We start from the raw sequence: 23,156 nt of genomic DNA on the forward strand, positions 1-23,156 counted from the left end.
GTGATATAATGCCTTGGAAAGGTTGAACAAAGGGTGAAGGACGTCACCGGAACCTTCCGACTCCGGCGAGACTCCGATGAGCGTTTACCTCAAGTAAGCACCTTTCGATTTTGTGTGCGAGCTCTTCCCTTGTTTCCGCTTAGTTTTCGGCCTCTCTTCGTTCTTTTTCACTGATTTGGTGTGTCTTGGTTTGACAGTGGCTTAGCTCAGTTTTCTCAAAGTTCTAATGATGAACTCTGAGTAAACTTTGTGAGTATCGAGCTTTGGTGATTGGGTGTGAGTGAAATCCCCATCAGAGTCGCCATCCGTCGCATCTCGAAAAATACGATTCCTCGCGATGGTCGCGGGAATATTTATGTCCCCAGCAGAGTTGCCATCTGTCGCATCTCGAAAAATACGATTCCTCGCGATGGTCGCGGAAATATTTATGTTCAAACAGAGTCGCCACCGAACTTTATTTATCCCAATGAAGGAATAGGAAAATATTGATAAAACCTTTTAGAAAATAGAATAATGGTCGTCGCAACCATATTCGGGTTCGAGAGTCGATTACGCAAGGGGAGGGTATTAGCACCCCTCACGTCCGTTATACTCAACGGGAACCTTTTAGTCTAATTTGCTATTTGAATGTTAGTTAAATGTTATTTGCTTTCTTCGAGTAATTAGAATAATAGAGATGGATGAAGACCTCAGAAGGGGAAAGGGGAGGTTTTTTATTAGTGTGCTTGCCAAGATCTCGCAATCTCGTGCCTACGTATCCTTATGGTGCAATAAGGAAATCAGAGCATTCATAATTCGGGGTACTACGAATATTTGGTGTGTTTTGTTTGATGAACGACTGTGTAGGTCGGCGTTCTAACGGCTAAACGTTGGCTTGTCTACTCTCGGTGGAGGCTCTAGCACTAGTTTGTTGTGCGCATTAGAAAGGATTAACAGTGTTCTTTTTGAGAGAAGGGTTTTGGTCACGCGGGGGGTGACGAGTTGATTTGATGTGTTTGATGTTTGATTGGTTTCGATTGCTCGGGGGCGAAAAGCTAGTTTGATTTGTTTTTGAAGAACGACGAAAGATTGAGCAATGTGGTGCACACCAATCGTCCAATTCTTTCCAGGAATAACAAGGCGAACGCCTTCTACTCCTTTTTCGTTCGAATTATTTTAAAAGTTTGTTTATGGATGTTGAATATGCACGGTAGTGAGGCGTACGCCTCCTACTTGCTTTTCAAAGAATAATGAGGCGAGCGCCACCTATTCCCTTATCCAAGTTTATTTAAAGTATTTAAATCGGAAGTCGATAACTTGAGCAATGTGGCGAGCGCCAATTATTCAAATATTCGAGAGATAGTGAGGCGAACGCCTCCCATCTTTTGTCATCCGAAGTTTAATTTATAAAAGATATGTTTTTGGACGTTGTATTTGATATATGAAAATAATTTGAATTTGAATTTGTAGGTTTGTTTGGAAAGTCGATGATTTGAGCAATGTGGCGTACGCCAATTATTCAAATAATCAAAGAATGGCGAGGCGAACGCCTCCCATTCAATCGATTAAAGTTTAAGTTATTTATTTTTGTGAAATTGTATTTGATCAAAAAGGTGATTTGAATTTATTCGATTGCGATTTTAATTTGATGACGAAAATTCGAGCAATATGGCGTACGCCAATTATTAGAATAATCAGAAGATAGTGAGGCGAACGCCTCCTATCCTTTTATTATCGGAAATTTAGAATTTAGAATGTTTTAGAAATCGTATTTAATTTGGAAGAAATGATTTGAATATTATGGTTTGAGGTTTTAATTAAATGACAAAAATTCGAACAATATGGCGAACGCCAATTATTCGAATAGTCGAGAGATAGTGAAGCGGACGCTTACTATTCTCCTTTTCATCCAAAAATTAATTATTAAAATGAAGCCTTTAGGAATTATATGAATTTAGAGAAAATGATTTGGATTGGTACGATTGGAGTTTTAATCGGGCGACAAGAATTCGAGCAATATGGCGAACGCCAATCATTCGAATACTTGAGAGATAGTGAAGCGAACACCTCATAAACTCTTTTTCACCCAAAGTTTTAAATTATAAAATAAATTTCTTAAAAGCTTTAAAAGAAACGATTTGAATTCGCGTCAATATGAGATTAATCGATAAAGTGAATTAATCGAAGTTAGTTAAAAGAAATATTTGATTAAGCACTTAACTAATTTAATTAAGAGTCCACCAATAAAAATAAATTGATTGATTATCATCGTTAAAAAACTAATGAAATTAAACAATTAACTATGTTTTATTTAATTAACCTAAAGGGGCTTTAAAAATGATAGATTAGTAAACTCTGTGTAGGCCCAAAGGAAAACGGCCCACTTACCTTACTGCAAGGCGCAGGGGGTGAGAGAACAAACCCATGGTGGTGTGAAAAAAAAACTCGGGTAAGGCCCGACCCAATCTCAAATAATTCTCCAAGGCTAGAATAATAATAAAAAAAATAAAAAGAATATGAATGAGAGAATGGAGGCAGACACCTCTTCTCTCATACTAGTCTTACACCATTTCCCAAAAAGAAAATCTGAATAATTTATGGCAATGAATATATTCTCTTAACTCTAGGCATTAAAATCAAGCAAAAGAAATAATTTAAAATGACAATACATTGGAAACATGAATATGCAGCCGACCAAATGCACACAGTAAGATTTTATTTAATGGAATTTTGAATGCGTCATTAACCTAATAGTAAATATATCACTAATGGATAGTAATGGTCTTATCATAACCGAACATAAATATTCACAAATTAAATCTCTCTCCTTCTTAAAATGACTTATGTTTCCTTCAAAAACTGCTACCTGAATCGCTCTTTCCCAGCACCACACGAATGCCCCAAATCAAAAACCAAACCCAAAAAAAATCTAGAATCAAAGACGAACACGCGATGTTCATCATCGGAATCTCAACAGGTTACAGCAAAAGCCAACCGCGGTTCCAACAAAATGAGACAATCTCACAATAAACAGCATAAACAATTTCAAACCAAAAATCAGCAAAGTTCCTCATGGATCTACCATAGTCTATACTTTAATCAAAACAATTCATGAATGGGCAACAAAATCATCAAATCATATACGCAATCGGCGACTACATGGTGATATAATGCCTTGGAAAGGTTGAACAAAGGGTGAAGGACGTCACCGGAACCTTCCGACTCCGGCGAGACTCCGGTGAGCGTTTACCTCAAGTAAGCACCTTTCGATTTTGTGTGCGAGCTCTTCCCTTGTTTCCGCTTAGTTTTCGGCCTCTGTTCGTTCTTTTTCACTGATTTGGTGTGTCTTGGTTTGACAGTGGCTTAGCTCAGTTTTCTCAAAGTTCTAATGATGAACTCTGAGTAAACTTTGGGAGTATCGAGCTTTGGTGATTGGGTGTGAGTGAAATCCCCATCAGAGTCGTCATCTGTCGCATATCAAAAAATACGATTCCTCGCGATGGTCGCGGAAATATTTATGTCCCCAGCAGAGTCGTCATCTGTCGCATCTCGAAAAATACGATTCCTCGCGATGGTCGCGGAAATATTTATGTTCGAACAGAGTCGCCACCGAACTTTATTTATCCCAATGAAGGAATAGGAAAATATCGATAAAACCTTTTAGAAAATAGAATAATGGTCATCGCAACCATATTCGGGTTCGGGAGTCGATTACGCAAGGGGAAGGTATTAGCACCCCCCACGTCCGTTGTACTCAACGGGAACCTTTTAGTCTAATTTGCTATTTGAATGTTAGTTAAATGTTATTTGCTTTCTTCGAGTAATTAGAGTTGATAATAGAGATGGATGAAGACCTCAGAAGGGGAAAGGGGAGGTTTTTTATTAGTGTGCTCGCCAAGATCTCGCAATCTCATGCCTACGTATCCTTATGGTGCAATAAGGAAATCAGAACATTCGTAGTTCGGGGTACTACGAATATTTGGTGTGTTTTGTTTGATGAACGACTGTGTAGGTCGGCGTTCTAATGGCTAAACGCTGGCTTGTCTACTCTCGGTGGAGGCTCTAGCACTGGTTTGTTGTGCTGATTAGAAAGGATTAAATAGTGTTCTTTCTGAAAAGAGTTTTGGTCACACGGGGTTGACGAGTTGAATTAATATGTTGGGTGTTTTATTTGATTGGTTTTGATCGCACGAGGGCGAGAACAGATATATTTGATGTGTTTAAGATGTTTTTGAAGAACGACAAAAGATTGAGCGATGTGGTGCACACCAATCGTTCAATTCTTTTGAGGAATAATAAGGCGACCGCCTTCTACTCCTTTTTCGTTCGAATTATTTTGAAAGTTTGTTTGTGGATGTTGAATATGCACGGTAGTGAGGCGTAGGCCTCCTACTTGCTTATTCAAAGAATAATGAGGCGAGCGCCACTTATTCCTTTATCCAAGTTTAGTTAAAGTATTTTAATCCGAAGTCGATAATCTGAGCAATATGACAAACGCCAATTATTCAAATAATCGAGAGATGGTAAGGCGAACGTCTCCCATCTCTTATCACCCGAGGTTTAAATTGTAAAAGATATGTTCTTAGATGTCGTATTTGATTTGCGAAAATAGTTTGAATTTGAATTAGTAGGTTTCGAAAAGTCGATGATTTGAGCAATGTGGCGTACGCCAATTATTCAAATAATCAAAAGATAATGAGGTAAACGCCTCCTATCCTTTATTAGCGGAAATTTAGAATTAAAAGAATTTGGAATTTGTAATTGGTTTGAAATATTATGATTTGAAGTTTTAATCGGGTGACAAGAACTCGAGCAATATGGCATACGCCAATTATTCAAGTGCTTGGGAAATAGTGAAGCGAATGCTTCCTATATCTTTTCCATCCCAAAATTAATGTTAAAAGAGAAAATTCCTTTGAAGTCAAATGGTTTGGAAAATGGTTTGAATTCGTGCTTGTTGAATAAATTATGGTGAATCGGTCATCTACTCGATTAATTAATAACCGAATAGGTCTCATTGTAAGAAAGCCCAAGAGTAAGCTATGTGAGGTTGATGGCGATGCTTAAAGGCGATCGACTTACAAAGGTGTTTGGAAATGGGCTCAATTTTGAATTGAGAGTTGTGTGATTTGTGTTGTCAAAGTTGGTTCGGATTGACGGTGAAATTGAAATCGAATTTGTTTATTATGAAAAGATGGTGGAAAAGAGAACGATCAACCTTTAATTATTCACTTATCCGAATTTGGTTAAGTTGATTAATTGAATTAATTAAGATTAATTATCAAAATTATTTAATTATCTCAAATAATTAAGTTAATTAAGATTAATTAATTAAAATGAATTAATCAAACAAAAGTTCAATTAATTATAATTTTTAAGAAAACAAATGAAAATAGTAACAATGTTGATTTATTTAATTTAAATTGATGTGCTCAAACCGGTTTATGCAAGATAACAAGGATTAATGTTATTCACGAAATTCAAACACGGCGAAAAATATACTATTGATTTATTGAAATTTTGGTGGAATATCGGCATGGAATTGCCGAGTCCATTGGATAGGAATAATTTATTTTATAAAAATCAAACAAAAGCCCAATATTATATTTGCAGATTTACAACATCCACACCATTGCATCAATATTACGCTATCAAAATCCAGTACGAGTACATCATAATTGAATTGAAATCTATCTATACTACAGTATTTGACAATCCACTAAGAACATAATTGCAGTACCATGTTTAGCACAAACTAAATTTTCATTGTTCTAACTAACTAAATCCAATACCAATTAGTAAGTACAGCATTAGAAATTTAAAATAATAATTAAAAACAAAATAATGTCACCGTGGATATGTTTCCTTCATATATTGTATTAACTAACTAGAAACAATACCAATTAGTAAATACAGTATTAGAAGTTTGAAAAAATAATGTCACAGTGAATGGGCTTCCTTCACTAACTACAACAACCATGGCAGTTACTGAATATTTGTGAGACGCAATTTGAAAAGTTCAAAAATAAAAAAAAAGCAGACCTCAACATCTCCAGATCCGGCCGGTGTTAATCTCCATGTCCGAGGTGGTGGCGGATCGGAGTAGATGAAAGATGGAGAAAATGATGGTTCGGCGACTGGATGGTGGTTTTGACGGTGATTTGGTGTGGAGGAGGAGACGTGTGGTTCCCGCGGCGGTTGGTTGAAGTGGAGAGGAAGAAGAATGGTCGTTACCGTGAGACGGCGGAGGGTTTGGAAGCAGGTCGTAAATGGTGGGTTTGGTTAGAGAGAGAGGACGAAGGGTGGTTAGGCGTCGCCGACGGAAATGGACGGTTCCGAGGGAGTTTTTGAAACGGTGGAGACGAAGAGTTTTGATGGTGGTTTTCGTGAGGGTTTTGTGAAAGTGATTCGAAGGTGGTGATGAACGGTGGTGGAGGAAGGATGAAGGGTGGTGAATGTTGGAAGGAAGATGAAGAGGAAAATGAGTGTGTTCGTTTCTTTTTCTTTTTAATGTTTTCTTCAGAAAGAGAGAGCAGTGAGTGTGAGGGAGTGTGAGGGAGTGTAGTATCAAGTGGTCTTTATCAGCGAGTGAGACGCGTCATAGTGAGTTTATTATTATTATTATTATTCTGTTGGAGAGAGATTCGTTGGTACCAACTGGCAGTTTTTAGAAGGGATCCAATGTGCTAGGTGTCAATAATTTCTTGGACCAACCTATTTTATTATTATTATTATTACTATGTTTAGATAAAAAAAATAATAATAATAAGAGTTTAGAAATAAATTCAAAATCAAATAAGATAACCTCAAAATAATTGCTTATTTACTTTTATTTAGCTTTATTGATTATTTTGAAAATAAAAATGACTGAATGCAACTAAAAATTAAATCGGATGCACTAAAATGATCAGCGCAAAATATACTTATTGAAAAAATACGGCATTTTTTCAAATTCTGAAATAAATTCGCACCAGTTAAAAAAGCTCGGGCGGGTCAAAATGCAATCGAAACAGTCGCTGAAAAATATAACGAGTATACCAGGTTAAACTACGTGAACCGTAGGTTAATAATACTGGCGTCTGCAATTTTAATTTTGAGACTTTTTACCCGCTGATTTTGCATGTTCTTGAGAAACGAATTAACCAATTTGTCTGTGTTTTCAATAAATTTATCCTGACTGATATTTAAGGTATTATTCATGATGAAATGCATGTTATATGGTACAACTGATGCAAATTGAAATAAAAATCGAATTTATGAAAATTTAAAATGCCTGGACAAAATTGGGGTATGACACAAATGCACCTACACTCCACCATATATCAACATATTAACAACAATAGAATGATGCTTGTATAAATTAAGCTTATCACTTTACACTCATATTAACTCAATTGAATTTTAAACCATACAACTACAGTAAATGCAACATATTCTATTTTTCCAATTGGAAACCAATTAATAATGAAAATGATATTTATCAAGGCTTAAATATTAATAGTTATTACACTTTACTTGGTCGATTCAACCGTTGAGACTTTGAGTCAAATTGTATTAACTTTTAAAATTATCATCACATTAGTTAAATCCTAAACATTCCAGCATGTGAGATTAAGAAAACTCACTACTCCATGAATACACTTCATTAAAATAGAATTCAAGTAAATTGGAATAAAATTCAACTTAGAAAAAAAAATCAACTCAGAATAATATGTCAGGATTTATTTAACTCTAAGCTTTCAAGAGTGCACAGATTTATGAACTTAGATGTTTAAACAATGTCAACAATATTGAAGCTTATTTTTTGTGGCTTTCAAACAACAAAACAGTAGCAGTGATTCCTGCAAGTGATCTAGAACTTAGATTTTAAATCTAATGTTACTCTATCTTAGGCTGCATATTTATAAAAATTATAACCACAATATAAAAATTATTACCACAATAGATCAGCACAACAAATTCTTACATATTAACATTGCAATCAATTCGGCATACGCATCGCATAATCAAAATAACACAGGATCGAACCTCACCAAATCGGAACTAGATCGAACCAACAAATATCGTAAATTCGACGACACAACAAAAATCGAAATGAAACATAATCCAACTTGAAATCATAAATGGTAAATGAAATTAAAGCCAAAAGAAGAGTCACTACCATTATGAGCGTCGTGTTTGGTGTTGCCGTCAGCAAGGGTGCATCCGTCTTTGAATCGCTTGCTGGCGAAGGAGAGTCGCTACTAATTCGTGAATTTACCAATCGGAGTCGAGTGGCGGTGGCGGAATAACGGTCGATGTGGTGTTGCTTCACTTTGTCGTTACATTGTTGTGTTGTTGTTACTCATACTGACGCGGAGAGGATGATGGAGGGTTGTGCATGCTTTGTGGAGGCCTTGAGCGATGTCGGAGTGGTGGTTGATGCGATCGTATGTTAATGACGGTGGCGAGTTCAGTTTAATACCTCCTCATTATTGCTTGCTTCTTATTCTTCCTCGATTTTGTTTTTCTGGTATTACTGTTTGATTGTTACGACTATTTCTGAGTTTATCTTGTGTGAGAAAATGAACAGTAAGGGAAAAGCTTGTTATACGTTGTTCCCGCGGTGGTGTTGAAAGATGGCTTATGGCAAAAACGCGGTGTTTGTGCGGAGGTCGTGGCGGATCTGTATCGGTGCGGTAGTGGTTGTCGGTTAACCGACGGTGGAAGACGAGTCGGATGCAGCGAGGAAGAACTGTAATGGTCGGGCGGACGGTTGAGTATTGCGTGAGGGTTGGTGAGCGGTGGTGGCTATGGATGAGCAGTCGCCGGAGGGAGATGAAGAAAAGGGTGGACAGTGTGTATGGAAGGCGAAAACAGAGAATATGAACAGTAGCCTTCCCTTTTTGTTTTCCTTTTCTTTTTTGGTCAACCGAGAGAGTTTTTGAGTGGGATTCCAACGGTAGTGGTCTTCGGCGGAGATGAGGGTGTGACAACGCGGTGGTCCGATGATAACGATGAATAGAGTTGTTGTAGAATGGAGGCGCGATTGTGGAAGAGAAGAGGAAAAGTTTTTCTGTGTAGTTTTTTTTGGGTGTCGCCAACCTTTTGTGGCAGACGAGATCTTTTGAGGAAAATCCAAATCCCATCATTCAATTTTCTTTTTCTTTTTTCGTGGTGACCGTTGGAGAGGAGTGTGGAGAGAGAGGACCACTTGCCAGCCATGTACCACTCATAAGAAGATAAGACTGCCACGTGGCATCTAGCAATTGGATTGAAAGAGATATTTGTTTTATTCTTCTGACTTTTAATATTAATATTATTATTAATTGAATTTTTTAATTGGTGAATAGAAATGCACATGGATTGCTAACATTGACTCTTGATTAATCATAATCTAACGATCACGATTAACTCAAGGAAACACACAAAGAAGCACAAATTGTTAGATAATTTAAAATGCCTAAAATGTCCCTTCTAGATGATTTAATCGATTTAAAACAATTTAAATCAATTAAATCAAATAAAATTAACAACTTCTAAAATGAATATGATAAAAAATAAAATGGAGACATGGATATTCCTATTTAAATTTTCTGAGTATTTTGGCGAAAGAATAAAAATAACATGACTAGAAATGAATAAATGTCGGACAAAAATTTGCTCGAAAAATTAAATCGGACGCACTAAAATTATCATCGCGAAATATACTTATTGAAAAAATACAGCGTTTCTTTGAATTTTGAAATAAATTTTCATTGGTTAAAAGGGCTCAAACGGATTAAAATGCAGTTGAAAGAGTCGTCAAAAAATATAACGAGCATACCGGGTTAAACTACGTGAACCGTAGATTAACAATATTGACGTCTGCAAATTTAATTTCGAAACTTTTTAACCGCTGATTTTGTACGTACTTGAGGAATGATTTAACTAATTTGTCTGTATTTTCTAGAGTTTATTCCGACTGATATTTTAGGTATTATTCACGATGAAACGCATGTTATGCTATACATATGATGCAAACTAAAATTAAAATTGAATTTATGAAATTTTAAAATGCCCAGACAAAATTGGGGTATGACAGCTGCCCCTATTTAATTTCCTTGAACCAGAAGGTAAGAATGACAATAGTTTTCGTACATTCATGGTGGAAGATATTTAAATACGAAAAGACCCGAATTTTTTCCTTTGAAATGCAAGGAAGAAATGCAGAAAGAAAATACAGTAGGAAAAGTTATCATAAGGTAAAATGAAACGGTCAAGACTCTTCGGGAATCGTCAGAACAATATCTTGGATGTCACAGTCGAGATATTCCAATAATGGAATGATACCTCAACTATATCTAAGACTTTCTAAAAATTAGCAGAACGGTGTCTTGATTTAAACGCGTGAGATTCTCTGGGGATCAACAGAGCAGTATCTTATATGAGATAATCGAGATATTCCAACAAGGGAATGATACCTCAGTCGTATCTAAGATTCTCCGAGGATACTTAAAGCAGTATCTCCAAGAACAAATGAGATTCTTCATATTGATGAAGCAGTATCTCAAACAGCAAAATGAGATTCTCTGTATCGAATCAAAGCAGCATCTTATATGATATAATTAAGATATTCCAGACAAAAGGAATGATACCTTAATTGAATCTAAGACTCTTCAAGGATACTAGAGCAGTATCTCTAAAAATGAACGAGACTCTTCATATTGATGAAGCAGCATCTCAAACAGCAAAATGAGATTCTCTGTATCATGTTGAAGCAACATCTTATATGATAGAATTAAGATATTCCAAACAAGGGAATGATACCTTAGTTGAATTTAAGACTCTTCAAGGATACTTAGAGCAGTATCTCTAAAAATGAATGAGACTCTTCATATTGATGAAGTAGCATCTCAAACAACAAAATGAGATTCTTCAGATAAATGAAACAGTATCTCAAATGTTCGTCTGTTGGGGGAAATATTTTAGAAAAGACTCCTTTTGGAGGAGATTTACTAGCAAGGCTCTACATGGGAGAAAGCTCATAAGAGAATTTTTAGGGTAACATCTGCTCGGGGAGCAATGATAGCAAAAATGTTGGGGAATATCATTATCAACCACAAAGTTAAAGAATGACTTGCTGGGAAATAGTTCCACAAGCATATGCAGGGTAAAAACTCCATTGAATTAAATGAGGAAAGTCCGGGATACATATGAATGACCCTGGATCCTGATGTTTTATGTTTGATGTTTTGTATGACATGAGGGGAAATACCATGCATGGAATGATGCATGAGATGTATGCAGTATGCAATTGCTGGTGATATTTAGATGTGCATGGGAATGCAACTGATTTTTGATTTTGTAGAGTTATGCATAAGTATGCTGATGATTGACAAGATTGTGTTTTGATGAATCTTCCTATTTTGTTAGGAAATTCATGCGTGAACTGATGTATGTGATGTATGTCGAAATGCAACTGGGTAATTGGATATTTTTGTAGGGTTTTTATTTTTCAATGATATTGTTGAGGAATATCATCATCAAAGGGTTGATGGAAGAGATTGTTATCATCAGAGGGTTGATGGAAAAGAAATTGTCATTGTCAAAGGGTTGACGGAAAGAAACTTCACTATGGAGTGGCATCATCAAAGGGTTGATGGAAAAAATTTATCATCGTCAAAGGGTTGATGGAAAGAAATTGTCATCGTCAAAGGGTTGATGAAAAGAAACTTCACTATGGAGTGGCATCATCAAAGGGTTGATGGAAAAAATTTATCATCACGAAAGGATTGAGATTGGAAAAAATTGTGTTCAGCATCCCATCGCAATAATGGGCTAGCCACATCGTGATGAGAGTTCTGAATCAATCTACTGTAAGTGGGATCTTCGTATTATTCAAATAGGGTGTAGACCCCTCAGTTCAATACTACACAATCTCCAATCATGAAGACGAACTTCGGTTTAAGACAAGGTCCCTAGAGTCACGGACCATGTTCAAAGTTTCCTCGCAATAGTGGGCTAGCCATATTGTGATGGAAATTCCGAACAGATCTACTCTAGGTGGAGTCTTCGTATTGTCCCAATGAGGTGTATACCCCTCGGTTCAATACCACACAACTCCAGGTTCGAATTTCTTCTCAAAGCTCGGGTACGAAGCTTATCTCACAACATGTACCAAGCACCATAAACCATCCAATATAATAGCAGAATAAATCACATAGCATAAATAATACAGTAAGGTATAAAGAAGCCATAAGGAAGAAAAATAATATTTTAACATTCATAGCAATTTGAACTAAATTAGGCTTGACTCTCTCTTACTTGGAGCAGATGTGTCCCCAGCAGAGTCGCCATCTGTCGCATCTCGAAAAATACGATTCCTCGCGATGGTCGCGAAAAAATTTAGTTCGAACAGAGTCGCCACCGAACTTTATTTATCCCAATGAAGGAATAGGAAAATATCGATAAAACTTTTAGGAAATTGAATAATGGTTGTCGCAACCATATTCGGGTTTGGGAGTCGATTACGCAAGGGGAAGGTATTAGCGCCTCTCACGTCCGTTATACTCAACGGGAACCTTTTAGTTTAATTTGCGATTTGAATGTTAACTGAATGTTGTTTGTTTTCTTCGAGTGATAGTAAAATTGAATAGAGATGGATGAAAACCTCAAAAAGGGGAAAAGGGAGGCTTTTTATTAGTGTGCTCGTGAAGACCTAGCAATCTCCTGCCTACGTATCCTTATGGTGCTATAAGGAAATCAGAGCATTCGTATGTCGGGGAACTACGGTTGGTTGGTGTCTTTTATGAACGACTGTTTAGATTGTGTTCTAAAGGCTAAACTTTGGCTTGTCTACTCTCGGCGGAGGCTTAAGCACTAGTTTGTTGTGCGCATTAGAAAGGATTAACAGTGTTCTTTTTGAAAAAGAGTTTTGGTCATGCGGGGGTGACAAGTTGAATTGATATGTTAGATGTTTTGTTTGATTGTTTTTTATCGCACGGGAGCGAGAAATTAGGTTTAATATGTTTAAGATATTTTTGAAGAACGACAAAATATTGAGCAATGTGGTGTACACCAATCGTCCAATTCTTTCGAGGAATAACAAGGCGAGCGCCTTCTACTCCCTTTTCCGTTTAAATTATCATTGAAAGTCGTTTGCAGAAATCGAATATGCACAGTAGTGAGACGTGTGCCTCCCACTTGCTTACTCGAGGAATAGTGAGGCGGGCACCAACCATTCCCTTATCCAAATTTAGTTAGAGTATCTTATTCGGAAGTCGAAAGGAAATCGAGCAATATGGCGAGCGCCAATCATTCAATTATTCGAGAAATGGTGAGGCGAACGCCTCCCGTTCTTTTTCATCCGAGGTTTAAATTGTAAAAATATTTATATTGATTTTCACTTAAACGATTAAAGTTTTTAACGGAGGACGAAGAAATCGAGCAATATGGCGAGCGCCAATCATTCAATTATTCGAGAAATGGCAAGGCGAACACCTCCCATTCTTTTTCACCCCAAAGTTTAAATAAAAGAATGTCATTAAAAGTTGTATTAATTTAGAAAAAATGTTTTGAATTCGAATTTGGTAAAGTTTTGATCGAAAATCGATAATTTGAGCAATACGGCGCGCGCCAATCATTCAATTATTCGAGAGATAGTGAGGCGAACGCCTCCCATTCTTTTCATCCAAAAGTTTAATTAAAATAAGATTCTTAGAAATTATATTTGACTTGGAAAGGTAATTTGAATTGGTATGATTGAAGCTTTAATCGGGTGACAAGAATTCGAGCAATGTGGAGTGCGCCAATCGTTCGAGTAATTGAGAAATAGTGAAGCGAACGCTCCCTATATTTTTTTTCACCCCAAGTTTAAATTATAACAAAATATTCTTTAGAAATTATATTTGACATAGAAAAGTGATTTGGATTTGAATTTATAAAAATTGGTGTTGGACAAAAATAATTAGATTATTTTTAGGATAAATAGGATATAAAATGAATCAATTGCTAACATTACTAAATTGTATAACATGATAACTAAACATGATTTATATTTGTTTACAAACTGTGACAAACCAAATGCATCCACACTCCACCATATATCAACATATTAACAACAATAGAATGATGCTTGTATAAATTAAGCTTATCACTTTACACTCATATTAACTCAATTGAATTTTAAACCATACAACTACATTAAATGCAACATATTCTATTTTTCCAATTGGAAACCAATTAATAATGAAAATGATATTTATCAAGCCTTAAAGATTAATAGTTATGATACTTTACTTGGTGGATTCAACAGTTGAGACTTTGAGTCAAATTGTATTAACTTTTAAAATTATCATCCCATTAGTTAAATCCTAAACATTCCAGCATGTGAGATTAAGAAAACTCACTACTCCATGAATACACTTCATTAAAATAGAATTCAAGTAAATTGGAATAAAATTCAACTTAGAAAAAAAAAATCAACTCAGAATAATATGTCAGGATTTATTTAACTCTAAGCTTTCAAGAGTGCACAGATTTATGAACTTAGATGTTTAAACAATGTCAACAATATTGAAGCTTATTTTTTGTGGCATTCAAACAACAAAACAATAGCAGCGATTCCTGCAAGTGATCTGGAACTTAGATTTTAAATCTAATGTTACTCTATCTTAGGCTGCATATTCATAACAATTATAACCACAATATAAAAATTATTACCACAATACATCAGCACCACAAATCCTTACATATTAACATTGTAATCAATTCGGCATACGCATCGCATAATCAAAACAACACAGGATCGAACCTCACCAAATCGGAACTAGATCGAACCAACAAATATCGTAAATTCGACGACACAACGCAATCAAAATGAAACATAATCCAACTCGAAATCATAAATGGTAAATGAAATTAAAGCCAAAAGAAGAGTCACTACCATTGCGTGCATCGCGTTTGGTGTTGCCGTCAGCAAGGGTGCATCCGTCTTTGAATCGCTTGCTGGCGAAGGAGAGTCGCTACTGATTCGTGAAATTACTGATCAGAGTGGAGTGGCGGTGGCGGAATCACAGCCGATATGGTATTGCTTCACTTTGTCGTTACGTTGTTGTGTTGTTGTTACTCGTAGTGACACGGAGAGGATGATGGAGGGTTGTGCATGCTGTGTGGAGGCCTTGAGCGATGTCGGAGCGGTGGTTGATGCGGTCGTATGTTGTTGACGGTGGCGAGTTCGGTTTAATTCCTCCTCATTATTGCTTGCTTCTTTTTCCTCCTCGATTTCGTTTTTTCGGTGTTATTGTTTGATTGTTGCGGCTATTTTTGAACTTTTCTTGTGTGAGAAAATGAACAGTAAGGGAGAAGCTTGTTATGCGTTGTTCCCGCGATGGTGTTGAAAGATGGCTTATGGCGAAAATGCGGTGTTTGTGCGGAGGTCGTGGCAGATCTCTATAGGTGCGGTAGTGGTTGTCGGTTAATTGACGATGGAAGACGGGTCGGATGTACCGAGGAAGAAGCGTAATATCCGGACAGACGGTTGGGTATTGTGTGAGGGTTGGTGAGTGGCGGTGGATGTGGATGAGTGGTCGCCGGAGTGAGATGAAGAAAAGGGTGGACGGTGTGTGTGGAAGGCGGAAACAGAGAAGATGAACACTAGCCTTCCCTTCTTATTTTCCTTTTCTTTTTTCATCAACCGAGAGAGTTTTTGAGTGGGATTCCAACGGTAGTGGTCTTAGGCGGAGATGAGGGTGTGACAGCACGGTGGTCCAATGATAACGATGAATAGAGTTGTTGTAAAATGGAGGCGCGATTGTGGAAGAGAAGAGGAAAAGTTTTTCTGTGTAGTTTTTTTTGTGAGCCGCCAACCTTTTGTGGCAGACGAGATCTTTTGAAGAAAATCCAAATCCCATCATTGAATTTTCTTTTTCTTTTTTCGTGGTGACCGTTGGAGAGGAGTGTGGAGAGAGAGGACCACTTGCCAGCCATGTACCACTCATAAGAAGATAAGACTGCCATGTGGCATCTGGCAATTGGATTGAAATAGATATTTGTTTTATTCTTCTGACTTTTAATATTAATATTATTATTAATTGATTTTTTTTATTGGTGAATAGAAATGCACATGGATTGCTAACATTGACCCTTGATTAATCATAATCTAACGATCACGATTAACTCAAGGAAACACACAAAGAAGCACAAATTGTTAGATAATTTAAAATGCCTAAAATGTCCCTTCTAGATGATTTAATCGATTTAAAGCAATTTAAATCAAATAAAATTCACAACTTCTAAAATGAATATGATAAAAAACAAAATGGAGACATGGATATTCCTATTTAAATTTTCTGAATATTTTGGCGAAAGAATAAAAAATAAAATGACTAAAAATGAATAAATATCGGGCAAAAATTTGCTTGAAAAATTAAATCAGACGCACTAAAATTATCAGCGCGGAATATACTTCTTGAAAAAATACAACGTTTCTTTGAATTTTGAAATAAATTTTCACCGGTTAAAAGGACTCAAACGGATTAAAATGCAGCTGAAAGAGTCATCGAAAAATATAACGAGCATACCGGGTTAAACTACGCGAACCGTAGATTAACAATATTGGCGTCTGCAAATTTAATTTTGAAACTTTTTAATCGCTGATTTTGTACGTATTTGAGGAATGATTTAACCAATTTGTCTGTATTTTTGAGAGTTTATTCCGACTGATATTTTAGGTATTATTCATGATGAAACGAATGTTATGCTATACATATGATGTGAACTGAAATTAAAATTAAATTTATGAAATTTTAAAATTCCCGGACAAAATATGGGTATGACAGTATGACCCAAAGAACTCTTGATTGATGTGGTGAACTGCCATTATATCATCCTAAAAGGGTATACAAGGAGTCCAAGGAGAAGTATATTTGATCTCAAAGAGATGGTATTCATTGAATGAAAGAAGAATGATTGATTGATAAATAGGGTAACTTGCAAAGAAACTGGTTTCTCCTGCCTACGTATCCTTATAGTGCAATAAGGAAGTCAGAGCTTTCGTAGTTCATCCCACTAGGGCTGAAAGTAAGATGATTGAGGATGCAAGAGAATATGATTGAGTGATTAATTGAAATGATTTGAATAGAGGATGGATTAATAATAGACTTGACAGTCGATGATAAGAATCACACTAAAGTTTATGAATAAGGACGAATGCTTTGAATAGTTAGGATTTATGTCCCGTACACAAAGTCACTCTAGACAAGGATATGAGAAACTCCGTCTCATTGTTCCTCATTACTTAAGGTTCATGGTGCATGATACTTCTCTTCACTGACTAGCTTGTTGGAGGAGGATTTTCATTGTTGCTCCTTGTATTAGTGTTGTCTTATGTGAAGAAGACTCGGTAGTTTATTTGATTCATATCACATTAAAGTCTATGAATAAGGGCGAATGCTCTGAATAGCTGGGGCCTACGCCCCATACACAAAGTCACTCAAGACAAGGATAGGAGAAATCATGTCTCATCATTCCTTATTACTTAAGGCTCGTATCGTACAATTTGAATCGTATTTAACAAGTGTTGACTTTGATTTATCTTGTATAATTTGTTGCTTGATGTGACTGAGGATGCCTTCATTGAAAGTCTGACTTAAGGCTTCGAGCTCCATAGCTTACAGAAAAGGTCTTATTAAGTGACCAAGGGTATTTTGATCACTCAATTTAGACTGTGGGATTGTACAAGATCAAACGATTTAATTGATCAAAATATTTGTATCGTGGGTTAGGATTTAATTCGAAAACTAGGTTAAAACTTAATCTAAAGGTTAGAGTTGAATCAAATTATCCTAGGGGATCATAATATAGTTAGTCAAGTTAGATTAAAAATCTATGTCAAAAGAATTCTAAGGGAACATGCATTTATATGGTCAAAATGACAAAATAATCCCTAAAGGGTAAAATAGTCAATTCACAAAAATATTGATATTAGGAACCAAATTAAATTCTAATCTATGCCTAAAGTGATTAAGTCCTGAAAATGGCTTTAACCTAATATTGAAAATTAACCTAACCTACCTAATTTATAGTTAAAACTAATTTCAAGTTCTAATCAATATTAGAATGTAATAGCTAATTAAACCTAATTAACTCTAATTCCATCTAATTAATTCTAATATCTAAAAAAATGTCAATATCCTAATTAATCTCTAATATCTAAATCTAATTAGTTTCTAATTAAATCCTAATCGATTCTAAAATTCTAATATTTCTAATATTATAAAATCTAATCTAAATAATCTAATTACTTTCTAATTAAATACTAATTGATTCTAAAATTCTAATATTATTCTAAAATATAGTTAAACTCTAATTACCCTAATCCTAAAATCTAACCCAATCAATTAGAACTAATCAACTAAACAAGAACAAAAAAAAGAGAGAAGTAATGCAAAAGGAAATTGAATTGGACCCTTGATCAAGGGGGTCCAAGAAATAGGTTCATGAAACAAGTGGTTTGGTTTACACAGGCCTCAAGGCAGAGTCTCAGTTGCAAATATGGACAGAACAGGGGGTGCAATGGGAATGATATGAGATCCGCTTGGGCTCAAGCCCAATCCCAAGTCCAAGTCAGCCTATAACCAACTCCAACGCTCATGAAGCTCGATACTCATTCCCAAAACATGACCGAAATATAAAACTCTCCTCCGTGTCGTAAATCGCACCCGGTGGCGACGGAAGCTCAAAATCCCCAATCCAAACTTCAAATCACTCGTCTCATTTTGCTCTAACAAGTCCCCAGTCTGTAACAGAATGTGAACAATTTTGAAACATACGCCAATTCTATTGATTGATATTGAAATGCGGTTAATAATGATTGGACCTGTTAGTTAAGTTTTTGTGTTGCCACAATGTGAACAGGTTTGTTAATGTTAGAAAGTTATTAGTGTTATTGCATTCTGTTATAATGAAATGAATTCGTCATTGGGAAGTTATTAATGTCATCGAATCCTATTGAAACTCGGTTGCCGTTAAGAGTGAACTGTTAATTGGAATTAGTTGATGTTAGTCTTATTAGTTGTAAATATCTACCTTAGTTTTGCAGGTTGGAGTCGAACGGTTGAGATTGACCGAGTTTAGACATGATTTGGCTAGGTGCTTGAAGGCTACAGATTGAACGGTTTCAAAGAGATTTGGAAGGCTTTATGATATTCTATGAAGCTTGTCATCAACCCCTTGGACAAGTTGAAGGACAATGTCACTATGATAGAGTACATGGAAATGAAACCGTATTGTTCGTGTGAAACCATACTCCAAAATTACCCTCAGCAATGCCTTTAATTTTAGTTAGTTGCTTGGTTTTAACATGTAACCAAAAATGTATTTTTTTTATGTATATTCCAATTGGATTTTGATTTAAAGCTACCACAAACGAAAAGTGACAAACAAAACGTGAAGCTTTTGACCACCAGCAGCAATATAATCCAAACGGTTCCACACCACTTTCCTGAATCAAAATAAAATAAAGATTAAAATGTTTGGGCGAAATCTTTATAGGAAATGCAGAAAAGGCAAATTTTCCATCCATAAATGAGAATCGCCTCACTGGGAATTGGATACCCACGTGCACTAATTTCCCTGTCAACATTGGTCACAATCACCTCATCAAGTGTTATCCAGTAACTTCCACTTATACATTGGTTCTCAAAAAAACTGGTTGAGGGGAACTTCTTTTCTGGCTATCTCTTTCCCTGAGTTATATATTCCAATTCTTAGCACATAGAAAACATGAAGCTTGCTTTTGGTTGATGCTTGAACTTGACCTTGTTTTGGATGTAAAGTGGTTATGCGGAAACAGGTTGTTTATTGGAAAGTCGTAATTTGAAATTGGCATTTGAATGTATATATTAAAAAATGTATGGGGTTATATACTTGGATTTTGAATGAATGAAAAATTGAATGTTTGGATGAAAAGTTTGAAAGTTGAATGGATTTGTAATGAATGAACCATTTGTTGATGAATTTGTAATGGAGTGTAATGAATTGATTTGTATTGTTAGGTGCATGTGAAGTTATTATGGATGAGAAATGGTTCATGAATTTGGAAATGGAAAAGGATGAAAAGGAAAATGGTTCATGGTAAAAAATTAAAATGAGCATGGTTAAAGGTGGTTAAAATGAACAAGGTTTACGACTTGGAAAATGACTTGGGTTTGATGGTTGACTTTGGTCAACTGATTGACCAAAACGTCAACAATTGACCAAAATGTCAACAATTGTAAAAAGATGTGTACTTTCTTATGGAAAGTTGAATATGTACCACAATGCCTCTGAAATATTCCATGTTATGAATCAAACCAGATGAATACCAACCAAGAAACATATCAAGACCATGTGAAGTTTTTTTAAATGGATCCCCATCAATGAATCGAGACCACGAGTCTTCTAAGCCCGTGAACCATCCATAATGGACCAAGAGAAACTGATGAAACCTTAATCTTAAGCATACACACAATGAATGATAGTACCACAACCATCATCCAGGGTTTCCACTCCCTCAAAGTAAACCACATGATTCATAAGCCTCCCAGATCAATAGCTAGGGTTTTGATGAATTCCAAGTCCAACAGGTAAACCAGGCAGGGCACTTGAGCATCAACTGCCTCCTTCTTAGGGCTTCAAACACAACACCAAGCTCCATAAGCTACCCCTCAGATCATGAATCAGGGTTGGGATGTGCATATGAATGTCATGTCATAGACCTCGAGAGTTGAGGTTCCTAAGGAATCAAGCAATTAGGGTTTCTTCGACATGATGCGCAATACTATAATCTTCAGGCCAAAACCCTAATTTCAATAACCGCAACCTTGAGTCTATGATGCTTGTTAGCAACTATTAATCATGAATGAAGGATGCATATGAATGAGGCATAAATGGGTATAGATGGATCTCAACTTGTGGGTTAGATGAAAAGTAAAAGGGGAAGACAAATTTTGGGGTACAACAATAGGCTTTTCTTCTTTCCTTTTAAAGATAAATTCCCTCTCACCAAGGTGACTCATCTGGCTCATCATGGATCAGATCATACTGCCATTTGTATTATGATTTAGAAGGAGTGTTTTAGAGAAAAGACAATGCATTTGTTTAGGTTTGAAGAAGTTTGCTTAAAAGAACCAAGATGTGAGAAATTGGTCATACAACCCTGGAATGAGTCTTCACGGATGTTTAATTAAAGGACTAAGTCGATACACTCCCTTCAACATACTTTCAAGGATCTAAGGATAGGGAAGGTGGCCAAGGAGCTCAAAAGAATAGAAAATCTCCTTAAGGAGGACACAAGTTGGTATACTGATTATGAAGAGATTAAGAAATTCAAAGCCTTGGAGAAACAAAGAGATAAACTGCAAAGGATTGAAGAGACAATGTGGAGAGAAAGAAGTAGAGAAGTTTGGCTTAAAGATGGAGACGTAAACACTATGTTTTTTACATAGCAAAGCAAACCAGAGAAGAAAGACTAATGTAATGAAAAAGATGAGGGACAATGAAGGTAGATGGTGGAAAGGCCATGCTAGTTGTGAAAAATTTCTCATCAGTTATTTCTCAGGTATCTTCTCTTTCTCTAGTCTCTATGATATCCACCAAGTGTGCAACAACATTAGGGCTAGGTTAATATAAGAACGCAAGTTAAGTTGTGCCTGACCTTTCTCTGAAGATGAAGTGAAATAAGTTATTTTCCATATGCATCCCACCGAATCTCATGGGCTTGATGGCTTACTTGCTTTGTTTTTCCATAAATATTGGACCATTGTTAGAAGAGATGTAACCAATCTAGCTCTCGATATCCTCAACCACGATAGAAACCCTGTTGATATAAACTCTACCTTCACAACCCTTATCCCCAAACATAAGAACCCAAGCCCTCCAAAAGACTTTAGACCTATAAGCACGTGTAATTTTGTTATGAAAGTTATCACATTGCAAATAGAATTAAAGGAATTTTGCCAAGTATTATTAGTGAAAATCAAAGTGTGTTTATCAAGGGATGATTAATCACTGATAATGTTTTGATCACCATGGATTGTTTCCATTAGATGAAGAATAAGAAGAAGGGGAATAAAGGTATTATGACTCTGAAGTTGGACATGTCTAAAGCCTATGACATAATCGAATGGGATTTTATCTTAGGTGCTCTCGAAGACCTTGAGTTTCCTGCACCTATGATACAATTGATAAAAATTTGCACCTCTTCTGTTTCTTATCAATTACTTATAAATGGATAATCCAATAGATGCTTTTACCCTTAAAGGGGACTTCGCCAAGGGGACCCTCTGTCACCTTATTTGTTTATCGTTTGTGCTGACGTTCTTTCGGGTATGCTTAAGAAAGATGAACTCTCCAAGGACATTCATGGTGCGCAGGTTGTAAGAAAAGCCCATATAATCTCCCACCTATTTTTCACAGATGACATCTTGCTTTTTGTTAGAGCAAATACTGAAGAAGTTGATCGAATCATACAAGTGCTCTCAAGATACCAAAAAGCTTATGGGAAGGTGGTGAATATTGATAAGTCTGAGGTCTCTTTAAGTGGCAATGTGGGTGAGGATTCAAAAGAAATGATTCACAACATACTAGGCTTCAAAGCGGTTATCAGACACTCAAAGTATCTTGGTCTCCCTGTGGTTTTTAGTAGATCAAAGAAAGAAGTTTTCAAATTAGTCATTGATGGAGTTTGTAAGAAAGTCAAAAGGTGGAAAGAAGGATTCCTCTATAGAGCTGGAAAAGAAGTCCCTATTAAAATAATTGCTCAATCAATCCCTACATACATCATGAGCTGCTACAAGATTCCTGACCAATGCTGTAAAGAAATCAAATTGATACTGGCTAAGTTTTGGTGGGGATCAAAAAAAGGGAGAGTAAGATTCACTGGATGAGTTGGGAAAGAATTTCACAGGCTAAAAGGGAGGGTGGTTTGAGATTCAGAGGTATTAAGGACTTCAACATAAGCCTATTAGGGAAACAATTTTGGAGACTTATGCAAGGTGATGGTTCCCTATATGAAAGGTTCTTCAAAGGTATGTATTACCCTATGAGCCAAATTACAGAGCCCTAATTGGGCTTCAAGCCTAGTTATGCCTGACGCAATATTCTCAATGCAAAAGAGGTTGTCACCAGAGGAACTAAATGGGGGATAGGTAATGTAGAAAGTGTTAAAATTTGGGAAG

The sequence above is a fragment of the Lathyrus oleraceus genome, chromosome 7, assembly GCF_024323335.1.
Source record: "Lathyrus oleraceus cultivar Zhongwan6 chromosome 7, CAAS_Psat_ZW6_1.0, whole genome shotgun sequence".
NCBI classification, from domain to species: domain Eukaryota; kingdom Viridiplantae; phylum Streptophyta; class Magnoliopsida; order Fabales; family Fabaceae; genus Lathyrus; species Lathyrus oleraceus.